Below are 6,225 nucleotides of genomic sequence, written 5' to 3' on the forward strand. Positions count from 1 at the left end.
CCAGTTATATGTCAGTAGAACTGACGAAATAAGTGAAATGAATGAATATTTACAAAAATAAAAATTACCCAGATTGACTGAAGAGGAAATAGAATACTTAAATATTCCTATCTTAGAAAAGCAAATGAAGAAGCCACAAATGAGACTCATAAAAAAATCCCCAGAACAGTAAATATTTGCAAGTAAATTTTTTTTTTTTTGGCTAGGCAATGGGGTTAAGTGACTTGCCCAGGGTCACACAGCTAATAAGTGTTATGTGTCTGAGGTCGGATTTGAACTCAGGTCCTCCTGAATCCACGGCCAGTGCTCTATCCACTGTGCCACCTAGCTGCCCCTTTATCTCTTTTAAGATACAGATCGAGTAGTGGTATTGCTAGGTCAAAGAGTATGGATGGTTTTATAGCCCTTTGGGTATAGTTCCAAATTGCTCTGCAGAATGGTTGAATCAGTTCACAACTCCACCAACAGTGCATTAATGTCTCATTTTTTCCTACATCCCCTCCAACATTTGTTTATTTCCTTTTCTGTCCTATTAGTCAATCTAATAGGTACAAGGTAGTACCTTAAAACTGTATTAATTTTCATTTTTCCAACAAATAGTGAATTAGAGCATTTGTTTTTCATATGGCTATAGATAGCTTTGATTACTTCATCTGAAAACTGTTCATAACTTTTGATTTATCAGTTGGGGAATGATTTATTTTTATAAGCTCACTGAAGAAAATGATTCCTTAAAAATTAGAATCAAGCAAATAGAAGCTAATGACTTTATGAGAAATCAAGAAACTGATGCAAAATGAAGTGAGCAGAACCAGGATAACATTGTACATAGTAACAAGAATACTGTAATGATCAACAGTGAAAAATTTAGCTACTCTAATCAAGACAATGATCCAAGATAATTCTGAAGGATTCATGATGAAAAATGCTAGAACTAATGAAGTCTGAATGCAGATTGAGATGTAATTTTTCCCTTTATTTTTACAAAATTGTTAATGTGGAAATCTGTCTTGCATGATTTCACATGTACAATTATTATCATGTTGCTCACTTTCTCAATGGGTGGGGGAGGGGCTAGACGGAGAGAGAGAATTTGGAACTCAAATTTTAAAAAAATTAATGTTAAAATGAATAATAGGTTTTTTAAAGGATCTTGGGTGTTTTGACATTCCCTGTAGATTCCAAAAAAGTAGAGTCCCAAAGAGCTAGATACCTTCAAACTTTCAGTGACTAACTACTAGATAAGTCAAATCTGAGCCCAGTTCAAAAACTCCTAGGGGTTATGCTGATGTCTTCTAATGACTTGTAATTTTAGGTGTATATTCCCAGTATACAATAGATACTTCGAGGTTCCATTCCTCTTTGTATTTCAATTTACATGACCTGAACCTCAAGTCATGGGCTTTATCTTATGTTGGGATCACAAACCTAAATATTCTTCTAATTTAAAAAATAAATCAAATTCACTTTTTTTTTCTATCAAAACACCTAAACTTACCCAAACCTAAATGGTAAATTCAGAAAGAGCAAACTTTTTAAAAAGCTACTATCAGGGCAGCTAGGTGGTGCAGTGGGTAGAGCACCAGCCCTGGAGGCAGGAGGACTTGAGTTCAAATCCAGCCTCAGACACATAATACTTACTACCTGGGTGACTCTCGGCAAGTCACTTAACCCCAATTGCCTCACCAAAAAAAAAAAAAAAAAAAAGTTAATATCCAAGTAGAATTTTATATCTCTCTGCTTTATCTTTAGTTATCAGTTCAGAATAATGATATAATTCATTGATCCTAATTTGATTCATTTGTTAATATGCACCTTCCTGAATATTAATGAAAAAAGACACACAGTGATATATTGATTAACATTTTTCTAACTGACTTTGTTTCACAGTAACATCTTTAATATAATCAACCCAAACCCCATGATATCACCAAAAAAAAAAAAGCTATACTACATCATTCACCTGATCATACATTTATAGCATTGTTCCTATGGAATTCACTGTCCCTTGTAACACTGCTTCAGCTAATACATTTCCATACAATTTAAGGAAGTTAAGTAAACTAGACCTGCACTTCATTCTTGTAAAAAGAGTAAACTGTATTGGAATAAATGGCAAAATATATGCAGTTATTGGCTGTAGCAATTCTTTAGTAACTTTTAATAATTTAGGTCTAGAAGAGAGTTCCTCGGAAAATTCTCTCTGTAAAAGAATGAATTCCTTATTCCAGAACATTTTCAACTAGGTTTAAACAAGTTATTTTTAAGCTAGATTTAGATCAGTTTCTTGACATTTACATATTGGGTTTTGTTTCCTTAGTTCTTTTAAGTATGCAATAAATATGTCTCATTGATTTCCATTTCAAATATGTTTGAAGAATATGCACATAAACATTGCAGTGCATGAACTTATTTTAGACAGCATAAAATTGGAGAAACAAAAGAGCCAACAGTGTTTTAGTGTGTGTGTGTGTGTGTGTGTGTGTGTGTGTGTGTGTGTGTGTTTTGTGGCTAAGAGTGTTTTGGTTTTTTGTTTTTTTGTTTTTTTTACAAACTGGAGATTTCCCAAAGACTTTCCCAGAATTGCCAGGTGGTTATGTTACCAAAATGCCCAACTTCCCAGCCATTTATATCTCTACATAGTTTTAACCTGCAGATGATGGTGAGAAAATGACTAATGTGTTTTAGCATTCAGCAGGAAAGGATGCTGGGTAGGTGCTAAATATTATTATTGAGGTTGCAGAAAAAAAGGCCATCTGCATCTTTGTCTGGCTAATCATGTGAATTACAGAATGTTCCCAAAAAGGAACAATTCTGTTCTTTTCAAACTACTTCTCCAAAGGCATTTGAAGATGAAACTTTGCCCTGATCATCCTTTCTATGTTATAACAGGAATATTAGCTCATTTTTGGAGAACTAACTTCAAATGACAGTCCAGAGTAAAACTTAGTGATTACACAATGAAAAGAAAGAAGAGCTCAGTATTCTTTTCAGAAAACTACATCTGAATCACTGCATGATGAATGGATACATTAGAATTTCTGGAATGTTAATTAGGATGTTACTCAAATTTAGTATTACCACTGGCTTACACACTGGGAAAATGTGAATTATTTTGTTCACTATCGATAGGTACAGTAAAAAAGACACATTAATCTTTATATTTTCTTTTATTCTTTATGTATGACTATATTCCAGGCTTGAGTGCAGCCGAATAATGGGTTCTCCATGTGGAAATCTTTTATTAGCGAGAAAATCTAAGAGATGCTGACTTAACACAGACAGTGTATATATTCTAATAAAGTTGCTTAATCCTGAAATAATTATATGCAGTGGGGCTCTTAAGCTCCTCCATTCTTTTTAGGTTCTTTAAAAATAATGAGCCATTTAAGATTCACCATATTATGAGTGGCTTGCAGTTTCATTAAGTTGGCCTGACATTAACATTTTTCTGCTTATAATTCATGCATTGAAAATTGACTGGATTTTCAGTTATGCAGGGATACTGGACTTCTCTAGCTAGGCAGAGAGAAAGCAAGGCCTAAAGTCAGAAAGACTTGAGTCCAAATCCAATCTCAGACACTTAAGCAGCTATAGGAACCTGAACAAGTCACTTAACTTCTGTCTGCCTCAGTTTCCTCACCTGTAAAATGAGAATAACAATAGCATGTACTTCCTAGGGTTGTTGTGAAGATCAAATGTGATAATATTTGTAAAGCACTTAACACAATTCCTGGCATATACTTAATAAATATTCATTTTCTTCCTTTTTGTTTGTTTTTGACCTGTAAGCTCAGCACAAGTTGAGGACCCCCACGGTGAAATTCCTACACTAATGCAGATCAATAATTAGTCCTTAACTTATAATCTTAGAGAGTGGCCTGTAGCGCTAAGAAGTGATTTACCAATGATCACACAGCTGAGATCTAAGTTCAAATCCTTCCTCAGACATTCTTCTAGTTATGTGACCTTGGGCAAGGTACTTAACCTCCTTGTGTCTCAGTCTCCTCATTTGTAAAATAGGGATAATAATAGCATCTACCTCCCAGGGTTGTTACAAGGATAAAATGAGATAACATTTGTAAAGCACTTTGCAAACCCTTAAAGTTCTATATAAATGACAGCTGTTATCATCAGAGATTAGAATTGACCTCAGGCCTTCCTGCTTCTGGCGCCTCTCTATCCCATATACCAAACTTCTACTCTATCCATTTTATATTCTCACCATATTTCAGGTTCTGTTCCTACAAATTTAATTATAAGTTGCTAATGAATTCTAAACATATTTGTCTTGGAGGTCCAGCAAGTTGAAAAAAATTAATGTCCCTGAGTCGACATTTCTATTCTGAGCAGAGAGAATGACCTGCAGCAAACAATGTCTCATAATTCACTGACTGACATTATGGGCTGGCTGAGAAGTGAAATTTAACTTCAATAGAATGTTATACCCTGCTTTGATTTTTTCAGTCCCATTTTGCTCTGGTGTGACGTTTGTGGACCTTGGCTACAATTCATGGCCTGCACCTTTATTACCTGTGTCACTTTGGGCAAGTCCTTTCAGCTAGCTCTCTGGTATTCACACTAATTGAAATGAACACATTGATTCATTTGATGCAGTCATACACAAGACCAAAAAACATTTGCTTTATGGAGTGATTCATCTGGATTTACTATTCTGATTCATCTGAACTATCACTTCCCAGATCCTATACCCTAGCACTTCAGCTTCTTGAGGATAGGGACCATCTCTTTCCCATAATAATTTCTGCCACACTACTAGGAACCCACTGGGCATTTCATAAATACTGTTTGACTGCCTGCATCTGACATCAAAAACCATACCCTGTCCATGGGCCTAAAATATAGTTTGGCCAGAGTCATATACAAAAACCTCTCCCACCATGCCACCATACTTGCCTCAAGAGGAATTCCCGACAATGCCTGGCACATGTGAAATGTTTAATATAAATGTTTGTTGCCAGACTACCCATCAACTAAGAGTTTATACTTCCTTTTAGAAAAATGAATGAATGAATGCATGAACGAAAAATCATCTATTAAGCATTTAATATATTAATGCTGGAGATACAAATATAGAATCAAAACAGATTTTCTACCCTCAAGAAGCTTACATTCCAATCGAAGACAATATATTTAGGGCAGTGGTGGCCAAAGAAGGAGGAACACTTTGGTCTAGAAGAGGTTACTGAAATGGCGAATTGGATCTTGGGGGTTTCAATTGACACTACTCCCAGGAAAAATAGAGAGTTTTCCAGGACTTAAGAGGAAGAGAAGTGAATGCCTCCTAGGTGGTCAAGGAAATAATTGCTGGGGAATAGGGAGTAAAATGAAGAAAAGCTATGTCTGGCTGAAGTACTGAAAAGGGATTACAGTCAGAAATCAGAACAGTGGGTCAACTACAACATGCAGAGCAGATGGTAGTTTTCTTCTCATAAATTCTAAAAAGAGATAAAGCTAATAACATACCAGAATTTAAGTCCAAAATCAAGCGCTTTTTCTTCACTTTACTCATAACTATCACTGAGGCACTGAGAGGTTTGCAGATCGAAGGTCTAAAAAAATATTTTTTTTTGAAGAATCAAAGAATTACAGATTTCAGGGTTGTTGTTGTAGTTATTGTTTGTCCTTCATTCTCAAAGAGGACCATGACATCAGGGAGGTGATGCCATGACTTGCAAGTGAATTAGATTTAAGTGAGGGAGGGCTGTGCAAAGTCACCAGCCTCACTTTCTCCCCTGGAGCCATCTGGGTCCAGTGGCCAGATATAGATCAGGACAACTGGAGATGGCCTCAGATGCAGTGGGACACCTTAGTATTTTTAAACTAAGGTCTTTAACAGGTGTCAGTTTGACTGAGGCAACACCTAATCAGTGTTTAAGGCTAGGTAAGAAATCAGATTCCAAAGTACCTCAGAGGTCATCTGGTTTGCCCCCTAACAAATGCATAAATACTAAAAAAAAAAAAAAAAAAAAGTGTCAACTCAGTTTCTACTTAAATACATCTATTCAAAGGGCACTCACTGTTCTCCAAGGAAATGAATAGATTACTGGACCTGGAGTCAGGAATACCTGAGTTTATATCCTACTTCAGATACTTGTGAATATGTGATCCCAGGCAAGTGATTTAATCTCTGGAAAATGAGGGTAATAGTAGCACCTGCCTTTCACAGTTGCAAGGCTCAAATAAAATGATATATTTAAAGTG

This window comes from Vombatus ursinus, unplaced genomic scaffold, assembly GCF_900497805.2.
Source record: "Vombatus ursinus unplaced genomic scaffold, bare-nosed wombat genome assembly UNPS02005659.1, whole genome shotgun sequence".
In the NCBI taxonomy this organism is placed as follows: Eukaryota; Metazoa; Chordata; class Mammalia; order Diprotodontia; family Vombatidae; genus Vombatus; species Vombatus ursinus.